A 22,222-nucleotide genomic window follows, 5' to 3' on the forward strand; every position below is an offset into this window, starting at 1 on the left:
AATGAGATGTCCACGGAGGGCTTAGAAAAGTCCCAACACAGCCGGGCGCGGTGGCTCAAGCCTGTAATCCCAGCACTTTGGGAGGCCGAGGCGGGTGGATCACGAGGTCAAGAGATCGAGACCATCCTGGTCAACACGGTGAAACCCCGTCTCTACTAAAGCTACAAAAAATTAGCTGGGCATGGTGGCGCGTGCCTGTAATCCCAGCTGCTCAGGAGGCTGAGGCAGGAGAATTGCCTGAACCCAGGAGGCGGAGGTTGCGGTGAGCCGAGATTGCGCCGAGCCGAGATTGCGCCATTGCACTCCAGCCTGGGAAACAAGAGCGAAACTCCGTCTCAAAAAAACAAAAAAAAAAAAAGAAAAGTCCCAACACATTCCTGAGAATCTAGAAGGCATGTACATGACCAAGAAGCACTTGGGAAGGCTCTCATCTCTCACTGCTGGCTGACCTTGATGTTCCACACAAGCAGGAAAAATGAAAGCACTTTTGTAAACTACTGGTGGGTTGAAGGATGCCACAATACACACATAGACACCTCCTTAATGAGCATATAGATGAGCATACAATATGCTCCTCGGTAAAGGCTACGAGATTTATTGGTTCAAGACATTTAAGGAAATCAGTCCACTTACTAACAGGCCACTAAGCTACCAGGCAGACACATCACTAGTTACACAGGAAAAAGTATACACATTTTACAGAGTTAGTTCCCGAAAGTCACAAAACAAACAGCAATAACAAACTTCAGGAAAGAAGTGGTCAGATTTCCAGAGTAGCCACATTATGTTATTTAAAATAACTACTTGCCTTTAAAAAATTATCGGCTGGACGCAGTGGCTCACGCCTGTAATCCCAGCATATTGGGAGGCCAAAGCAGGTGGATCACAAGGTCAGGGGTTCAAGATCAGCCTGGCCAACATGGTGAAACCCTGTGTCTACTAAAAGTACAAAAAAAATTAGCCAGGCATGGTGGCAGGCGCCTATAATCCCAGCTACTGAGGAGGCTGAGGCAGGAGAATTGCTTGAACCCAGGAGGCAGAGGTTGCAGTGAGCCGAGATGGCACCACTGCACTCCAGCCTGGGCAACAGAGCAAGACTCGGTCTCAAAAAAAAAAAAAAAAAAAAAAAATTATGAGACACACAAAGGGATAAGAAATTATGGCCCAAGTACAGGAGGAAAAAGGCAATCAATAGAAACTATCCCTGAGGAAGCCCAGGTGTTGGATTACTAGACAAAGGCTTTGAACAAGCTACTATAAATAAGTTCAGAAAACTAAAAGAGACCACATCTGAAGAAAGTTAATTATGAGGATTTCTCACCAAACAGGGACTAAATCTTTATCAATAAAGAGATAGAAAATATTTTTTAGAAAAGAACCAAATTAAAAATTGTAGAGTTGAAAAGTACAGTAACTACAATGAAAAATTTGAGAGAGGATCAATGTCTGACTTAAGCTGGCAGATGAAAGACTCCAATTACCCAGTCTCAAGAACAGAAAGAAAACTAACGCAGAAAAACAAACACACCCTCAGATTTGTGAGAAATCACCAAGCATACCAACATATGCATAATAGAAGTCCCAAGACAGAAGAGAAAAAGGAAAAAAAAAGTTACAGAAATAATGGCTGAAAACTTTCCAAATTCCACGAAAAACACAAATTGACATTTCCAAGGAACTCAATAAAGACGAAAAAGGAAAAACTCAAAGAGATCTGCACATAGACACATCATAGTCAAACAATCAAAGGCAGAGACAGAGGATCTTGAAGGTAGCAAGAGAAAAACAACTCATCACATACAAAATTCTCAATATAAACAGCTGATTTCTCATCAAAAACCACAGAGAAGGCAACATCGCATAACAAACATATTCCTAGTGCTGAAAGAAAACAATTATCAACCAAGAATCCTACAGTCAGCAAAGGTAAGAACAAATTAAGACATTCCCAGTTAACAAAATGGAACTGGGCTGGACACTGTGGCACACACCTATAATTCCAGCACTTTGGGAGGCCAAGGCAGGCAGACTGCTTGAGCCAAGGAATTCAGGACCAGCCTGGGCAACATGGTGAAACCCCATCTCTACCAAAAAACACAAAAACTAGCCAGGCATGATGGCGCATTCCTGTAGTCCCAACTACTTGGGAGGCTGAGGTAGGAGGATCCCTTGAGCCTGGGAAGTGGAGATTGTAGTGAGTCAAAATCACACCACTTCACTCCAGCCTGCTTGGGTGAGAGACTAAGACCCTGTCTCAAAAAAACAAAATGAAGGTCGGGCGTGATGGCTCACGCTTGTAATCCAAGCACTCTGGAGGCCAAGACGGGAGGACCACCTGAGGTCGGGAGTTCAAGACCAGCCTGACCAACATAGTGAAACCCTATCTTTTAAAAAAAAAAAGAAAAACTGCCGGGCGCGGTGGCTCACGCCTGTAATCCCAGCACTTTGGGAGGCCGAGGCGGGTGGATCACGAGGTCAAGAGATCGAGACCATGCTGGTCAACATGGTGAAACCCCGTCTCTACTAAAAATACAAAAATTAGCTGGGCATGGTGGCACATGCCTGTAATCCCAGCTACTCAGGAGGCTGAGGCAGGAGAATTGCCTGGACCCAGGAGGCGGAGGTTGCGGTGAGCCGAGATCGCGCCATTGCACTCCAGCCTGCGGAACAAGAGCGAAACTCCGTCTCAAAAAGGTGCATTTCGAAATCGAAATAACCACTTTTTTTAAAGATTCAAGATAAAAGAACAAAACAAAATGAAAACAAACTGGTAATTCATCACTAGAAGAGCTGCCCTATGAGAGAAATAATAAAGGGAGTACTTAGAGCTAAAATGAAGGACCTAAGACAGTAATTAAAATCCATATGAATAAATAAACAGCAACAATAAAGGTAACTACATAGATAGATTAAAAAACAGTATAAATATATTTTTATTTATAATTCTTCCTATCTGAATTAAAAGAAAACCATACAAAACAATAATTATAAAACTTGATGGACTTTAATGTAAAAGATGTAACAATGTGACATCTTTTAAGATGTGACAATAAGCACAAAAGGGGGGAAAAGAACAGGGTTCTATTAAAGCAAAGTTATTATACACTACTGAAATTAAGTTAATATTACCCCAAACTAGATTAAGTTATTAATCAGGGAAATTTAAAATATAGGAAAAAAAACAAGATAATTAAAATATATAATAGAAAATACTTGGATTTCCACGATTTCTTTATCATAAAAAAAAGAATCATAAAGAAATTGAAAGAAAAAAACATACTAGAAAATACTTAGCACAAAAGAGGGCTATAATGGGAGAAGCAAAAAAAAAAATAATAATAAAGACATAAAACATATAGAAAACACAGAAAACAAATAGCAAAATGGTAACTGTAAATCCTAATGTATTAGTAATTATATTACATATAAATAAATGGATCAAACACTTAATAGGCAGAGATGGAGAATGAGCCAAAAATAAAGAAAACAATGTAAGACATGACCCAAATATATGTTTTCTAAAAGATATGTGTTAAATTCAAAGACCAAACAGGCTGAAAGCAAAACAAAGGGAAAAGATACACCATGCAATCAGCAAACTACACAATGTCAGATACAATGTACTTGAAGACAAAAATTGTTACCAAAAATAAAAATAAAAAAGTAACAAAAATAAGAAAAAAAATTGTTACCAAAAAGAGACAAAAAGAAGTACACTTTATAAGAGAAAAAAATCCAACAATTCATCAAAAAGATGCAACAATTATAAATACATATGCAACTAACAACAGAGCCCTAAAATGCTTGAAGCAAAAACTGACAGCTGAAATGAGAAACAAGCAGTTTAACAATAATCAGAGGCCTCAATATCCCACTTTCACTAATGGATAAAACAACTACACAAGATATCCGCAATGAAATAGGAGACTAAAATACTACAAACCAACTAGATCTAACAAATATCTATAAAAGCCTCCAAGCAACAATGGCAAAATATATACTGTTCTCAAATGACATGGAACATTGTCTAGGAGAGACAATGTGTTAGGCTTTAGAACAAGTCCCAACACACTTAAACAACTGAAAACATATAAAGTATATTCTCTGACAAAAATGAAATGAAATTAAAAAACAGTCACCAAAAAAAAGTTTGGGAAATTTACAAATATGTGGAAATTAAATATCACCCTCCTAAATAACCAATGACTCAAAAAGGAAAACATTAGGAACATTACAAACACTTTGAATTGAAAACATAAAACCTTCAGGATGCAGCAAATAGCAGCACTATGAGGGAATTTATACCTGTAAACACCTACATTAAAAAAGACTGCAAATCAACAACCTAACTTTCTCCCTTAAGAAACTAGAAAAAGAGCAAACAAGACCAAAACCATCCAAAGGAAGAAAATAATAAAGACTACAGTGAAATAAATAAAACAGAAAATAGAATAGAGAAAATAAACAAAACCAAAAACGGGTTCTTTGAAAAGATCAGCAAAATTAACAATCTTTTAGTTAGACTGACCAAGAAAAAAAGAGAGAAGACTCAAATTATGAAAATCAGTAACGCAAAGGGGACTTTACTACCAACCCTACAAAAATAAAAATGATCATAAACAACTGTAATCCAACAAATTAACCTAGAGGAAATGGATGAATTCCTAAAAGACACAAACAACTAATACTGACTCAAGAAAATATTAAAAATCTGAATAAATCTATAACAACTAAAGCAACTGAATGAGTAATTTTAAATTTTCCACAAAGAAAAACCAGGACAAGATGTCTTCACTGGTAGATTGTATCAAAAGTTAAAAAAAAATTGACAGTAATTCCTTTTAAAAATATATATTAGGGCCGGGCATGGTGGCTTATGCCTGTAATCCCAGCACTTTGGGAGGCTGAGGGAGGCAGATCGCAAGGTCAAGACAACAAGACCATCCTGGCCAATACAGTGAAATCCTGTCTCTATTAAAATACAAAAATTAGCTAGGCATGGTGGCATGAGCCTGTAGTCTCAGCTCCTGGGGAGGCTGAGGCAGGAGAATTATTTGAACCTGGGAGGCAGAAGTTGTGGTGAGCCGACATCACGCCACTGCACTCCAGCCTGGTGACACAGAGAGACTCCATCTCCAAACTTATATTTTTTTCAATATATTTAATATAATATAGATTAATATACTAAATATATATTTTTAAACATATACTATATATTACTATGTATTTAATATGTATTAAATGTATATTTATTGCATATATTATCTATTTATATATTACATACTATAATATGTATTATACATTTTATGTATTAAAATATATATTTTAAAACTATATAAATACATAATATATATTTTAAAACATGTATTAAATGTATATTATACATTTACATATATTTTGTTGTTGTCATTTTCTTTGAGACAGGGTCTCACACTGTTGCCCAGGATGGAGTGCAGTGGTGCGATCTCACCTCCCCTCCCAATTCAAGAGATACTCCCACCTCAGCCTCCCAATTAGCTGAAACTACAGGTGTGTGCCACCACGCCCAGCTAATTTTCATATTTTTTGTAGAGACGGGGTTTCACCATGTTGCTCAGGCTGGTCTCAAGCTCCTGGGCTCAAGCAATCTGACTGTCTCGCCCTCCCTCAGTGCTGGAATTACAGGCAAGAGCCAATGCATCAGCAACACTAATTCTTGACACTTCCCAACTCATTATATAAGGCCAATTTTAGTCAGATTTTGAAACCAAAAACACTACAAAAATAAATTACTGCTCACTATTTACAAATAAATATAACATATTTATAATTCTAAAAAATAATAAACTAGTAAATATTAATAGTTAATATAGAGTAATAGTAAATATTACTCTAAAAATGAAATAATAAAGCAGAACAATATTATATATGATTCCATTTTTATGATGTGTTCAAAATAGATATTCCTATTATTTTTATTTTATAATATAAATCTATAAAGACAGAAAACAGATTAGTGGTTCCCTAGGGATGGAGAGAATGAAGAGTAGGAGAGTTGAGGATAATGGCTAAGAAGTGTGTGTGTTGTATGAAAAGGTTCTAAAATTGACTGTGGTAAGGGATGTACAACTGTATGAATATACTAAAGGTAAATGAATTTTACACCTTAAATGGTTGAAGATGTGGTATGTGAATTATATCTCAATTATATCCCAATTAAAAGGTAGGCTGGGAGCTACATGCTCCTTCTAAGGTGACTGCCTACTAAAACACAAAGTTTAAAAATGATCCATTACTCCAAATATCCAACATGGCCGGGCAAGGTGGCTCACGCCTGTAATCCCAGTACTTTGGGAGGCCGAGGTGGGTGGATCACAAGGTCAGGTGTTCAAGACCAGCCTGACCAAGATGGTAAAACCCCATCTCTACTAAAAATATAAAAATTAGCTGGACATGGTGGCAGGCGCCCATAATTCCAGCTACTCAGGAGGCTGAGGCAGGAAAATCGCTTGAACCCGGGTGGCAGAGGTAGCAGTGAGCCAAGATTGCGCCACTGCACTCCAGCCTGGGGGATAGAGTGAGACTGTCTCAAAAAAAAAAAAAGAAGCTGAATACACAAAAAAGAACCCAATAAAAATTGTAGAACTGAAAAACAACCAAAATAATAACTGGGTTAGCTGAACAGCAGAAGGAATATAACACGTGTAATAACCAGTAAACCTGAAACAGTAAGGACTGCACAATTGAAACAACAGAAAGAAAAATAAGACTGGAAAAAAATGAAAAATAGTGCCTCACCGGGTGTGGTGGCTCAACCCTGTAATCCCAGCACTTTGGGAGGCCGAGGCAAGTGGATCACCTGAGGTCAGGAGTTCGAAACCAGCCTGGCCAACATGGCAAAACCCCATCTCTACTAAAAAAAAAAAAAAAAAAAAACACAAAAATTAGCCAGGCATGGTGGTGGGCACCTGTATTCCCAGCTACTCATGAGGCTGAGGCACAAGAATCACTTGAACCCAGGAGGCAGAGGTTGTAGTGAGCTGAGATTGTACCATTGCATTCCAGCCTGAGTGACAGAGCAAGACTGTCTCACAAAAAAAAAAGAAAAAGAAAAATAGTGCCTCACGTCCTGTGAGATAGTAACAAAAGATCTAACATTCAGTCACAGAATGAGAGGAAACAGACAGTGGTACTAAAAATTACCCTAAGAAGTGACTGAAAACTTCTCAAATGTGGTAAAAGACAAGTCTGCAGTTCAAGAAAGTATAGGAAAACCCAAAGAAATTCGTGCAATCAGACACGTTGTAATTTAACGTCTGAAAACTGAAGACACAGAAAAAACCTCTAAAGCAGCTGGGGAAAGAGAAAATAAGAAAATGAATTCAAATGACAAGATTTCTCATCTGAAAAAAAAAGTGTCTCAACAATTCTAAAATGTTAAAAGCAAGGAACTGTCAACCACAAATCCTATAAAAAGAAACAGCTGACAAAATCTTAAGGAAAAAACAAAGAACAAAAGAACACAAAAGATCCTATGGTTTATATCTAAGCCCTGAGAAATCAGAAAATAGAAAATAGGCTGAGGTCGGGGATGGTGGCTCACGCCTATAATCCCAGCAATTTGGGAGGCCAAGGCAGATGGATCACCTGAGGTCAGGCTTTCAGTACCAGCCTGGCCAACAAGGTGAAACCCTGTCTACCAAAAATACAAAACTTAGCTAGGTGTGGGGGCGCACGCCTATAATCCCAGCTACTTGGAAGGCTGGGGAAGGAGAATCTCTTGAACCCAGGAGGCGGAGGTTGCAGTGAGCCGAGATGGCACCACTGCACTCCAGCCTGGGTAACGGAGCAAGACTCTGTCTTAAAAAATAAAAAAAAAAGAAAATACATTGATTTCAACATATGAGCAATTACAGGTATTTCCAATAACAGTTCTTAAATACATGAGAATTAGTGATTTCTCCCTACCCATCACCAAGGCCAGCGAGATTCATTTAGGTGTAGGGTTTGCTTAAGGCATATTCCCTACTTCCTTAATTTTCTTAGTTAAAAAGAAACTGTTAAGCCACTGTTCCAAATCTTTTGTCAATTTGACCGTTTTTGTTCTAGTTAAAAATTCCGGCCGGGCGCAGTGGCTCACGCCTGTAATCCCAGTACTCTGGGAGGCCGAGGCGGGTGGATCACAAGGTCAAGAGATCGAGACCATCCTGGTCAACACGGTGAAACCCTGTCTCTACTAAAAATACAAAAAATCAGCTGGGCATGGTGGCGCATGCCTGTAATCCCAGTTACTCAGGAGGCTGAGGCAGGAGAATTGCCTGAACCCAAGAGGTGGAGGTTGTGGTGAGCCGAGATCGCGCCATTGCACTCCAGCCTGGGTAACAAGAGTGAAACTCCGTCTCAAAAAAAAAAAAAAAAAAAAAAATTCCAAAGCTTATGAGCCTAAAATGAGAGCTATTTGTTTTAAAAAAAAATACAAGATCAATATACCTTTATCATATAAAATAAAGTCTATTTTAAATGGTATCTTCTAAAGACAAAGCCTGAATGAACCTCTGTAGTAACTGTCACAGTTTAACCACCTTAAAAGCCAAGACATTACAGAGCAAATAGTATTTATCTTAATCCATTCTAGTTTATAAAGGTGGTGTACGTGGTTTGTTTTTTTGTGTTTTTGGTTTTTTTTGAGACTTTCACTCTGTCACCCGGCTGGAGTACAGTGGCACGATCTCAGCCCACTGCAACCTCTGCCTCCTGGGTTCAAGCAATTCTCCTGCCTCAGCCTTCCAAGTAGCTGGGATTATAGGCACACATCACCACGCCCAGCTAATTTTTGTATTTTTAGTAGAGATGGGGGTTTCACCATGTTGGCCAGGATGATCTCGATCTCTTGAACTCGTGATCCACCCACGTCGGCCTCCCAAAGTGCTGGGATTACAGGCATGAGCCACCGTGCCCGGCAAGGCTATGTTTTTAAACCAAGAATGACTACGCCTATTTGACTAGTCACCTGTTTAGCAGCAAAGACAGAAACAGCTGGTCAGTTTGCAAAATCGTGAGTTCAAACTCCGTTTCATATCACTTATCAACTGATGTATTCAACAAACTTTTATCAAGTTTCTAAAATATATCAAGTACTATCCAAGGCAGTGAGGAAAAGATAAATAAGGCATGGTTTCAGACTTCAAGGAACTCCTTACTTATAAAAATGGACACGGCCGATATAATTTAAATAAAATGTGTTAAGTCCTTTCCTAGGTAAATGTACAACGGAGCTAGAAAAGCAAGAAACTAACTATGTCAACAAAGGGGTATTTATCCTGGGATGAGTAGATGTGAGAGAGAGAGAGAGAGAGAGAATGAGAGAGAGAGAGAGACAGACACTCACTCTGTCACTCAGGCTGGAAAGCAGTGGCATGATCATAGCTCACTGCAGCCCCAAACTCCTGGGCTCAAACAATCCTCCTGCCTCAGCCTTCTATGTACCTGGGACTACAGGCATGTGCCATCACGCCTGGCTAATTTTTTTATATTTTGTAGAGACAGCGTTCTTGCTATGTTGCCCAGGCTGGTCTCAAACTCCTGGCCTCAAAAATCCTCCCACCTCAGTCTCCCCAAACTCTGAGATTACAGGTGTCAGCCACCACACCCAGCTATCCTGATACGTAAAGGAAAAGTTACTACCATTGTATTTCAGGGTTCTATCACTCCCTCTTTGGGCTCTCAGCCCAGTTCTCAGCCCTAGATACCTATCACCATCTCATGGGAAGCATCTTTAAAGTAACGACGTCTGGCTCTGCAACAGACCAAATGTTACAGAATCACTGTGGATGCCTCGATCTCCCATCCTCACTCTTTAAAAGCTCCTCAGGTAGTTTTTAAGTAGTGCCTGTGTTGAAAATCACTGAATCAAGGAATCTCACCTACCTCTGATGACTTCAGTTTCAATTCTAGCACAGACCCTCCATATGTATCTCCATCTTCAGGTCCAACTGCTCTCTCAGGCTATTTCCTAGGTATCAAAATGTTATCATTGGCTTTCTCCTTTTCACTCAAAATTTGTTTCTTTTCCTGTATTTTCTCCCTAAATGAACAGTACCTAGAACCACCACTGGCCAGTCACCCAAGCCAGACATCAGTAAGTCATCCTTGACCCTTCCTTCTCCCTCTCACTCACCTATACACCTAACCAGTTCTCCGTATTCCACAGATGCACTCTCAAATCTATCCCCTCAGCCTCATTGGCCTCAACATCTTTCACCGAGATTCCTACAATGACCACCTTAACTGGTCTTTGTGCATCTAGTCTTGCCTCTCTCTAACCTGTTCTCTACAATCTCGCCAGAGATCAGAGTGATTTTTCTTTAAATATGCCTGGGGCCAGGCACAGTGGCTAACATCCATAATCCCAACACTCTGGGAAGTCAAAGCAGGAGGATTACCTCTACCCAGGAGGTTAGCACCAGCCTGGGCAATATAGCAAGACCCCATCTCTAGAAAAATAAGTAAATATAATCAAAACACATCTGATCACTATACTCATTCACGTTACCTGCCAGAGTAGGGGATGCCATGAGTCAAAACCCATTCTGATTTCAAAGCCCTACCCTTAGAGCAGAAAAAGACATGTAAACGAGTAAATGACAACAGTGAGGAAGAGAGATGGACTGCAGGCAGATGTGGGAAGACTTCACTGCAGAGATAACCAAAGCCGGTATAATCCCCACGTGGCTACAGCGGAAAAAGGCATTCCACAGAGAAAAAGAAGCATAAAGCCATTTAGACATGTTCAGGTAATGGAGGTGATTTTATATAGCTGAGGCAAAGGCAAGACATGTGGCAAGACACAAAGCCTGAGATGGGAACAAGCCAGACTTTGTAAGATCTGCCAGGATGAAATTCTTCAAAGCTTCCTCACTACCATCAGGATAAAGCTATGTAATAGGACACACGAGCTCATTCATGAGCTACTCCTATACACCTTTCCAGCCTCATCGCTCAGCATGCCCCTTCTCCAGCCTTTCCAAATCACCAGTTCTTTCCCAAAAGCACCAGGTTATCACAGTTTTCTTTTTTTTCTTTTTTAATTGAGATGGAGTCTTGCTCTGTTACCCAGGCTGGAGTGCAATGACATGATCTCAGCTCACTGCAACCTCTGCCTCCCGGGTTCAAGCAACTCTCCTGCCTCAGCCTCCCAAGTAGCTGGGATTACAGGCACCTGCCACCATGCCCTGCTAATATTTGTATTTTTAGTAGAGACAGGATTTTATCATGTTGGCCAGGTTGGTCTTAAACTCCTACCCTCAAGTGATCCACCCGCCTCAGTCTCTCAGAGTGCTGGGATTACAAACATGAGCTACTGTGCCCAGCCCATTTTTACTATTTATAAGGTTCTGTTTTCTTATTTTTCTTCCTGACTTGAGAGTGAACTCTTTAAGGAAAAGGGTTGCATCATATCTCATTGTATCTCTAGTTCCTCACAAATTGCCAGGCACATAGTGCTCGGTAAACTAAGTTTTCAGAAGAGCTGAATCTAGACAAGGAAAGGTAAGGGAAGATGGACATTTTGAAAGAAAAGGTAACATACAGAAGTGTGTGACAGGCCGGGCGCGGTGGCTCACACCTATAATCCCAGCACTTTGGGAGGCCAAGATGGGCAGATCACATGAGGTCGGTATTTCGAGATCGGTCTGACCAACATGGAGAAATCCCATCTTTACTAAAAATACAAAATTAGCTGGGTGTGGTGACACATGCCTGTAATCCCAGCTACTCGGGAGGCTGAGGCAGGAGACTCGCTTGACCCCGGGAGGCAGAGGTTATAGTGAGCTGAGATCCCCCCATTGCACTCCAGCGTGGGCAACAAGAACAAAACACCATCACAAAAAAAAAAAGGCAGGGGGAGGGGGTTGGACACGGTGGCGCATGCCTGTAATCCCAGCTACTCGGGAGGCTGAGGCAGCAGAATCACTTAAACCCGGGAGGCAGAGGTTGCAGTGAGCCAAGACTACGCCATTGTACTCCAGCCTGGGGAAAAAGAACAGGGGAAAAAAAAAAAAAAAAAGAAGTAGCTGGGTGTGGTGGCTGGTGCCTATAATCCAAGCTACTTGGAAGGCTGGGGTATAAGAATTACTCAAAACACTGGAGGCGGAGGTTGCAGTGAGCTGAGATGGGACCACTATACTCCAGCCTGGGCAACAGACGAAGAATGTCTCTCAAAAAAAAAGAAGTAAAAATGGTATAAGTGGTAAAAATGGAGACGGAAGTATGTACAGGGTGCTGTAGGAAAACAAAGAGTCACGTAACCCAAACTAAGGTGATAGAAAAAGTCCTAGGTGCCTGTGGACAGAAATTTGTCCTCACTCTCTCCAGGGTGGTGCTCCCAGAGCACCCTGTAGTCACCTGTCACAGTCTTGATCGTACTGTAGTGAACCATCTGTTTCCTTACTGCTTTCTTCTCTGGATCATGAAGGGCCAGGAAGGGGATGTGCCCATGCTGCAGAGGCCTGGAAGGACTGGCTCAACATGCTAAGGAATTGGGAGCTGATTAAGAACTTTTAAACAAAGTAAGCAGCATGATCAGCCTGATATCTCAGAAATGGAACCAATCCCCACAGCAGTGTGGAGGACAAGGGAGACTACAGGACCCAGAGGTTCAGAAAAAGCATAACCAAGGTCTGAACCAGTCTTCTGGCAATGAAGAGAGAATAAAAAGTCTTATGAAGAGAGAGAAAAAAAGATCTGAGGTAGCAATAACAGGATCTATGCTAGACTTAATGTGGGGAGAAAAGAAGATGATTTTAAAGTTTCTAGAGTAAAGATCTTAAAATAAGAGAAATGTTTGTATATGTGCTTGAAGGGGGCTATGTGTAGATAAAAAGGGAAGGAAAACGTAACCACCTTTGAAGTACCAAGCATCCAAATACAGTTAGTTATACAGTAGGCAGATGAAAATTGGGACCTGAGGTTCAAGAGAAATGGGGACCAAATAGATATTTTCGAAAACCATAAATATACAGGTGCTATTTGAAGCCATGAAAAGAAGTATAATCACATAAGGAAATTAGAGAAAAGAACAAAAATGAAACCCTAAGGAATGCCACGTTAATCTGAGAAGACTAAAAAAAGAAAAAGGAAGCATCAAGAAAAGCTTTGTTTTGGTCTGGATGGTGGAAACCTGAGGCTATGTATCGTCCAACAGAAAAAGAAAAAAAAATACATATATATATATGGGGAGAGATCAAAGATGTTAGCTTTAGAAAAGAAGACCCCTCTTCCTCTGAGATCAAAGGAAAGGGTATTAGAAATCAGATACAGATAGGCACAGACAAAAATTACAGCACCTTAAGAGTTCAGGGCTGATGCCTACCAATTTCTTCTGCAAAGTTAAGAGGCAAAATAAGCAACGAAAAGAAGGCAGGAGTAGGACAGTGTCAGAGAAGAATGGTAAAGATCTATGAACGGCCATTTAGATTTTAGGATGAAAGAGGAATCAAAGGATCTCCAGGATCCAGAAGTGGAGAAACAGCACCTAGCAGCTTAGTTACATGATTTTCGCCAGCCTTCCCTGGGATACCAGGAGCAGAAAAAGCTGACTGATTCATCCAGGCTTGAGGTCATCAGAGCAAATGTGGCAAGAATAGCACAGGGCCAATGACAATGCTTTGATCACTTTAAAAAGTCAAACGCATCTTACTCTTTTTTAAAAATCAACTCACTATTTCCTCCAAGAGCCAGTGTTTGGAGAGGGGAAAGGAGAGAAGTGGATAATTCCTTTTTCACTCTGAGAGAACTTGTCAGAAGTTTAATTCTTAAGCGTATCTGATCTGTACACCAGTTGATTCCAGGAAGCCCAAATCCTGATTCCTCCTGGATCTTAAAAGATGAAAATTCATTGCAGCTCCCTGGACAGTCCAACTAATAAGTAAACCCGTGCAACACTGCTTATGTACTATGCCATTTTAGCTGGGGGTAGGGCTCTTTCTTTCCTAAAAGAAAGGTTCCCTAAACTGCAGATGGGGATGGAGAGAAAATGGGGAGTAATTATACTGCAAAGCTCACTGACTAGCACCCTAAGAATACTTTACAAAAGCAACTAGCCAGGCGCGGTGGCTCAAGCCTGTAATCCCAGCACTTTGGGAGGCCGAGGCGGGTGGATCACGAGGTCAAGAGATCGAGACCATCCTGGTCAAAATGGTGAAACCCCGTCTCTACTAAAAATACAAAAATTAGCTGGGCATGGTGGCGCATGCCTGTAATCCCAGCTACTCAGGAGGCTGAGGCAGGAGAATTGCCTGAACCCAGGAGGCAGAGGTTGCGGTGAGCCGAGATCACGCCATTGCACTCCAGCCTGGGTAACATGAGTGAAACTCCGTCTCAAAAAAAAAAAAAAAAAAAAAGCAACTAACATAAAACAATACATGACACTGATAGCAGAATTCTGTTTCTTCTTAATGAATGCAATAAGTAATTGACTATTTGATTGCTTTATTGGAGTTGGTCAATTTCTCCTGCCATCTCCCATACCATTTTTCAGGCAGGGTCAAATCCCTGTGGACCCTGGACTTCTTGCTACCATCATCTGGAAAATACAAAAGGTCTGGAAGGAAGAAGAGACTAATATGCGTGACCACCCACCATGTGCCAGGCCTACTGTGTGCTAGACTGGGCAAGGCACTTTACACGTTATGGGGTGCCGCTCATGTAAGGATGAATAAAGATATTACTCTATGGATCTCGGCCGGGCGTAGTGGCTCACGCCTGTAATCCCAACACTTTGGGAGGCCGAGGCAGAAGGATCGCTTGAGGTCAGGAGTTCAAGGCCAGCCTGGGCAACACAGAGAGATTCTATCTCTTAAAAAAAAAAAAAAAAAAAGCAACGGATCTGGCATTCCAGAGAGTGGGAAAGTGTCTGGAGGTTTAAGTGCAAGGGAAGGAAGAGGAGACTGCGATGGTGGGTGGTCAAAGGGAGCGGAGAAGACACGAGTTGGGAAAGAAAGGCGCCTGGGAGCAAAAGGGCAAGACCAGGGACACCTGGAGCGGGGCGGGCGACTGCTGTGCGGAGGGACAACGTACAACGGGAGGGTGACGGGGCGAGGAGCCGGAGAAGCGCAGCCGGGGGAGAGGCGGGGGCGAAAGTCCGAGCCCAGGGAACTCCGGGGCTGGGCCGCGAGGAGGGATGGAAGGGGCACAGGGGAGAGGGCAGGGAGGCCCCGCGGCCGGGGCGACGCCGAGCCGGGGAAACGCCGGCGACGGGGAAGGGGCGTGGGAGCGGGGGCCGCGCGGGCCAGTCCCGGGACTCCGCGCTCGGGGGCGGGGTTGGACCGGCCGGAGGCAGCGGGCGGGGGACTACGACGGGCCGAGGGATGCCGGGACCGGGCTCGGGGCCGGGCGGGAGGCGGTGCGTGTGGAGCGGAGCCCGGCGAGCGCCGAGTTCTCCTTACCTGGGATGAGTGAGGAGCCACCGCGCCGCCTCGCCGGCATCCTGGGCTCAGCCGCTAGTCCCACCGCCCTCGGCCGGGGGCCACTCGGGAGCCCGCCCTCACCGCCAGGCGCCTGCAGCTGCAGCCCGGCTCGGCCCTGCGGAGCAGCGCCGCTGCCACCCGCACCCGCGGCCGCCTCAGCAGCGACTCCCGCGGTAACCGCCTCAGCTCTGGCCGCCAGTGTCCCGGGCGGTCGCGGGATCACACGCGCGCTGCGATTGGCTGAGCGGGCGATGTGTCGGCTGCTCTGATTCGCGAGTTCCGGCCGGCTGCCCGCCGAGGGAGGCGGGGCTGACAATGGAGCTGGGTCCAGCGGGCGCCGAGGGGCGGGAGTCTGACGCCGCAGCCGGGCCCGCGCCCCGGCCGCCCTGCCCGTGCGCGCTCCCGAGGGGGCTTCCCGGCAGCCCCCAGCCTGGCCGGGTGGTTGCCCCAGCAACGGCGCGCGGGCCCTGCCTGCGGGCGAGCCGCGGGCAGGTGGCGTCCTCGCCGCCCCCACCCCACGTGGGTGGCCGAGAGGCCTTCATCTGTGAAACCCTAGAACAGGACGAGAAAATGCGCTTTTCCTGGAAATCCCCCTCCTCTGCCTGTCCACTGCTTCAGATCCCACCTTTGCGCGCTGCTGGCGGAGGAGCTGTTTCCCGGGGAGATAACGCCCAAACGCAAATGTCGAACTCGCACACTATTTCATCCGCGCTAGAGTGTAGACCTGCAATAGTAGATTCCCTCCCAACCACAGAGGTGGAGAGAGGGTGCTGACTTCCTAAAAGAAAGAAGTGAAAACCAGGAAGGGAGAAAAAGGCAAAGAAGCAAAAGAAAGGTGGGGGAAGGGCTGAAATTTCACAGAACGATCCATTCATTTTAGTTTCTTCCTACAGGCACGTCTACATCAGGTTCTGTCAAAGCAATTATTTCAACTCCATTGACATAGAGTAGAAAAGGCATGAGTGCAGAATCTAAAAGCCGTGTTCAAAATTGCTGTCTACTGCACTTTGGGAAGCCAAGTCTGCTGAATCACCTGAGGTCAAGAGTTCGAGACCAGCCTGGCCAACATCGTGAAACTCCATCTCTACTAAAAATACAAAAATTAGTTGGGCGTGGTGATGGACACCTATAGTCCCAGCTACTCCGAGGCTGCGGCAGAATTGCTTGAACTCGGGAAGGTAACTACCTTGTTTTGCGCATGGTATAATATTTTCATAGTTCATCCATGTTGTAGCACGTATCGGTACTTAATTCCTTGTTATGGCCAAATAATATTCCATTAAACGGACATCACCTTTTTTTTTTCTTTTTTTTTTTTTTTTTGAGACAGAGTTTCACTCTTGTTACCCAGGCTGGAGTGCAATGGCGTGATCTCGGCTCACCGCAGCCTCTGCCTCCTGGGTTCAGGCAATTCTCCTGCCTCAACCTCCTGAGTAGCTGGGATTACAGGCACGCGCCACCATGCCCAGCTAATTTTTTTTGTAGTTTTAGTAGAGACGGGGTTTCACCATGTTGACCAGGATGGTCTCGACTCTTGACCTCCTAATCCACCCACCTCGGCCTCCCAAAGTGCTGGGATTACAGGCGTGAGCCACCGCGCCCGGCTATTTTTTTTTTTTTTTTTTTTTTTTTTTTTTTTTTAGACAGTCTCACTCTGTTGCCAAGGCTGGAGTGCAGTCATGTGATCTTGGCTTACTGTAACCTCTACCTCCCAGGCTCAAGTGATTCTCGTGCCTCAGCTTTCCCTGGAAGAATCAGGGCTTACAGCCTGTTTCTTCCAAACAGTAGCTGGAATTACAGGCATGTGCCACTATACCTGGCTAATTTGTATATTTTTAGTAGAGATGGGGTTTCATCATGTTGCCCAGGCTGGTCTTGAACTCCTGGCCTCCAGTGATCTGCCTGCCTTGGCCTCCTAAAGTGCTGGGATTACAGGCATAGGCCACCGTGCCCGACCCAACATCACATTTTATTTATCCATTAATCCATTGAGGGACATCTGTTTCCACCTTTTTTGCCTATTATACATGATGCTGCTATGAACATTTATGTAGTTTTTGTGTGGACCTCATTTTCATCTTTACAGCAATTGTCCAAGGTACATATTATATCTCATCCTATAGATAACAAAACTGACTGGCTGTGGTGGATCACACCTGTAATCCCAGCGCTTGGAAAGCCCAAGGAGGAGGATCCCTTAAACTCAGGAGTTCTAGGCTGCAGTGAGCCTAGGTGACAGAGTGAGACCTTGCCTCTCACTCAAAAGAAAAAATATATGTGTGCGTGTGTGTGTATATAGAGATATGAAAATTCACTGTAAGAAAAAGAAAAAAAGAAAATTCACTGTAACACTCTAGACAGCAATTTTGTTTGTGTTTGTTTTTGTTTTTGTTTTTTTGAGATGGAGTTTCATTCCTGTTGCCCAGGCTGGAGTGCAATGGTGTAATCTCAGCTCACTGCAACCTCCACCTTCCAGGTTCAAGCAATTCTCCTGCCTCAGCCTCCCCAGTAGCTGGGATTACAGGCACCTGCTACCACACCTGACTAATTTTTTTTGTACTTTTAGTAGAGACAGGGTTTCACCACGTTGGCCAGGCTGGTCTCGAACTCCTGACCTCAGGTGATCCACCTGCCTTGGCCTCCCAACCTGTTGGGATTACAGGTGTGAGCCATCATGCCCAGGCTTTGTTTTGCTTTTAGAGACAGGTTCTCGCTATGTTGCCCAAGGTAGTCTCAAACTCCTGGCCTCAAGCAATCCTCTAACCAGTCTCTTAATGTTAAGCAAGGGCCAAGTTCCATTCTGCTTTCTACATTTCACACCTCTTCAGAAGAAGGACCCACCATGACCTCAGTAATACGGAAGCCACCACTGGTGCACAGCCCTGACGGGCTCTCTCCACAAACTAGAGATCGAGAGCGGAGATGACCTCCCACACTGCCCAGAAAATCCTTCCCCCGCCTATAAGACCTGGAAAAAGAATTGAGTAGCCAGGTGGGGAGCGGGCACTGGCCCTCCTAGCACGTATTGAACTATAAGAACGAATTCTACACGTGGGAATTCAGTAAGAACAAAGGACATGATTCTTTCAGTGAAACTCACATGGCAGGATGTGTCCCTGAGCAGAACAGTTTCAGGTGACCCAGGGGCTACACTGTCTGTAGCTGACAGGGTCCAGCCTTTGAGGCAGAAGTAAGAAGCAGCTTGATCTGAAGCAAAGCTCAGGGTTATTGAGAACAAGATGAACTTTTCATGCTTTCTAAATCTGCCCCCAACACATATAGTATATGTGCTAGTAGGAAAAAAGACACCAGAATATAGCCATTTTTTGTTTTTTGTTTTTGAGATGGAGTTTCGCTCTTGTTGCCCAGGCTGGAGTGCAATGGCACGATCTCAGCTCACTGCAACCTCAGCCTCCTGGGTTCAAGCGATTCTCCTGCCTAAGCCTCCCAAGCAGCTGGGATTGCAGGCATGTGCCACCATGCCCTGCCAATTTTTTTTTTTTTTAAGATGGAGTCTTGGTCTGTCACCCAGGCTAGAGTGCAGTGACACAGTCTCAGCTCACTGCAGCCTCTGCCTCCTGGGTTCCCAGGTTCCAACGATTCTCCTGGCTCAACCTCCTGGGTGGCTGGGATTACAGGTACACTCCACCACGCCCAGCTAATTTTTTAATTTTTTTAGTAGAAACGGGATTTCGCCATGTTGGCCAGGCTGGTCTAGAATTCCTGGCCTCATGTGATCTGCCCACCTTGGCCTCCTAGAGTGCTGGGATTTCAGGTGTGAGCCACTATGCCCAGCCTTTTACCTATCGTTTTCTTTTAGAGGTGGGATCTTGCAATGTTGCCCAAACTGGTCTTGAACTCCTGGGCTCAAGCAGTCCTCCCACCTTGGACTCCCAAAGTGCTGGGATTATGGGCATGAGCCATCACGCCTGGCCTAGATTACCTGTTACAAGGAATGAATACATAACTTTTTTTTTTTTTTTTTGAGGCAGTTTCGATGTTGTTGCCCAAGCTGGAATGCAATGGCGTGATCTCGGCTCACCACAACCTCTGCTTCCCGGGTTCAAGCAATTCTCCTGCCTCAGCCTCCTAAGTGGCTGGAATTATAGGCGTGTACCACCACGCCTGGCTAATTTTGTATTTTTAGTAGAGACAGCATTTCTCCATGTTGGTCAAGCTGGTCTTGAACTCCCAACCTCAGGTGATCCACCCGTCTTGGCCTCCCAAAGTACTGGGATTACAGGCATGAGCCACCACACCTGGCCATAACTTTTTTTCAAAGGAAAACTCGTTCCTGAAAAACTGTCCAAGCCTATATGCACATCTGGTTCACATGACATTTCTATTCCTCTGTGTAATTTAATGAGCCTTACAGATTCTGAACACTCTTTCTGTGTTTCTGTTTTCCCTCCCAGGCCTTACCTCTCCAGGTGATCAGCCCAGAATTAGATAACCTCACTAGAGAGCATCAGCCAGATGCAGTGGCTCACACCTGTAATCCCAGCACTTTGGGAGTCCAAGGCAGGTGGATCACTTGAAGTCAGGAGTTCGAGACCAGCCTGGTCAACCTGGTAAAACCCCATCTCTACTAAAAATACAAGACTCTGTCTCAGAAAACATTAAAAAATATAACTTCACCTGAGAGTATAGATGGCTTTGCCCCCTTCTTCAGGCAATTCAAAGGGCTCAGAGCCTGTTTCTTCCAAACAGCCTACGCAGCACTGGCAGGGCCAAGAAGAGGAGGAAACGGACCAGTGCTTGCTGCCCTCCCAGTGAGAGTTGCGAGTCTCTCTCCTATTGGCCAGCCTTTACACAGCTTCTGCCTTGGGAATTCATCTCTAAAGAAGAAAACCTGGCCAAGGATGAGTGAGGACTCCTTATTATAGCAGTCTCACCTCCTGGAGGGAAAGTTTATGCAACATACCTAGGCATGTGTGGGCTTTGAGAACTGAAAAGGCAGCATCAGCCTCCAGCACTTTTGCCATTCGGGTTGTCGGCATTGCTTTACTCTTAAGAAGAACACATGTTTGATCTTGGGCTTCCAAAAGAATTTTAAAAATAAAAATAAATAAATAAAAAATAAAAGAAGGACACAGGCTGGGTACAGTGGCTCATGCCTTCAATCCCAGCATTTTGGGAGGCCGAGGCGGGTGGATCATGAGGTCAGGAGATCAAGACCATCCTGGCCAAAATGGTGAAATTCCCATCTCTACTGAAAATACAAAAACTAGCCAGGCATGGCAGCATGCACCTGGAGTCCCAGCTACTCAGGAGGCTGAGGCAGGAGAATCGCTTGAACCTGGGTGGCGGAGGTTGCAGTGAGCCGAGATTGCACCGCTGCACTCCAGCCTGGGCAACAGAGCGAGATTCCGTCATGAGATTCCGTCTCAAATAAACAAATAAAGAAATAAGAGAACAGACGAGGTGGCTCACGCCTGTAATCCTAACACTCTGGGAGGCCGAGGTGGGCAGATCACGAGGTCAGGAGTTCGAGACCTGCCTGGCCAACATCGTGAAACTCCATCTCTACTAAAAATACGAAAATTAGCCGGGTGTGGTGGCACGTGCCTGTAGTCCCAGCTACTCAGGAGGCTCAGGCAGGAGAGTTACTTGAACCCAGGAGGCAGAGGTTGCAGTGAGCAGAGACCAAGAAGACGGTTGTATCTGTCACAACCAGCACCAACAGGGCCTGGCAATGGGTGGATGGATGGATGCACGGTTAGATGGATGGATGCATGGATGGGTGCATGGATAGATGGATGGATGGATGGATGAACAAACAGTAAAAGCTGTAATTAATGAAGGCCAGCAGGGCACAGGAGAGGGGACCCAGGGAACGGAACAGGAGGACACTTGTGTCACTCAGAGTCCTGCCGGGGAAGGCCAGGGAGACACCAGGTGAGGACTCCAGAGCCAAAGATCTTTGATGGAGAACTGAGAGTTAAACTTTTACCCCACCTCAAGTGACCTAAAAGCCCTGGCTAATTTGGGACAAGATGAAACACTTACCTGCACACAGCATCGAAGAGCAGTGGGCTGCGGGAGCCACCTCACAGTTCTCTTGAAGCTTCTGGGACACAGGGATTTAAAGCAGAAAGAAAAGGGTGATATAATTTAAAGAAAAAGAAAAAAATAAGCAGGACTCCTGACTTTCTCCACCCCTAGATCCTGGAAAACTGGGCAGGTCAGGCCCCTCAGCCACATCATCATTTGAAAATGAAAATTCAGCCCAGCCTATGAGCAGGCATTTTCCAAGTGGCTACAGAATTCCTACACCTTCCAAAAATACCTCTTCGTGCAACTCCTGCCAGGGAGAGAGGGCCACATGCCCAGCAGGCTGGAGCTAACCAATTGGGCTTCCTGAACCAGGAGCTGACACCACGTGCTTTGCAGACCCCAAATTCCGGAAATGCCCACTGCTCCATGGGGAAACCCAGCCAGACAGCTGTGCTGTGTCCCAGGCTGAGAGCAAAGCATCCTCTAGTTTTACTTACAACCAAGGAGACTGTAAGGCTTCCAAGGATGGTTTCCAAACCTGACCATGCATCTAAACTACCTGCCTAGCTTAGTAAAGTAAACACCAGCCTCTCAGCAGTTTTAGGAAGCAGAAGTTCTGCGAGGAGCTCCCCACAACCCCCACAGTGAGTCAGGGGTGGGCATAGTGACTGAGGGGCAGCATTAGTGTCTTCAGAGAGACTGGTGGGTGTTACGCTGTTTCTTGAACTGGGTGTAATTCATCAAGTTACATACACATGTGGGCTTTTCTGTATTTTTTTTTT

At 44.5% G+C, this 22,222-nt stretch overlaps 1 protein-coding gene across 7 annotated transcripts in view; it reads right to left on the reverse strand.

Moving 5' to 3' along the window:
* The window catches only part of TPST1 (tyrosylprotein sulfotransferase 1), a 130,439-nt gene extending 108,914 nt beyond the window's left edge, over window positions 1-21,525 (reverse strand). For 3 of the 7 annotated variants that reach the window (XM_032264759.1, XM_032264752.1, XM_032264758.1), the window contains exon 1: window positions 15,423-15,745. The gene's annotated coding sequence lies outside the window, so the exon portion shown is untranslated. Of the gene's footprint in view, window positions 1-5,118; window positions 5,132-13,697; window positions 14,053-15,422; window positions 15,746-16,068; window positions 16,153-21,452 lie in introns of those variants that run through there. The other 4 variants (XM_032264753.1, XM_032264756.1, XM_032264755.1 and 1 more) reach the window with 4 other exon arrangements.
* Window positions 21,526-22,222: the final 697 nt, after the last annotated feature.

Source organism: Sapajus apella, unplaced genomic scaffold, assembly GCF_009761245.1.
Source record: "Sapajus apella isolate SASKATOON/1434 unplaced genomic scaffold, GSC_monkey_1.0 scaffold146, whole genome shotgun sequence".
NCBI lineage: Eukaryota > Metazoa > Chordata > Mammalia > Primates > Cebidae > Sapajus > Sapajus apella.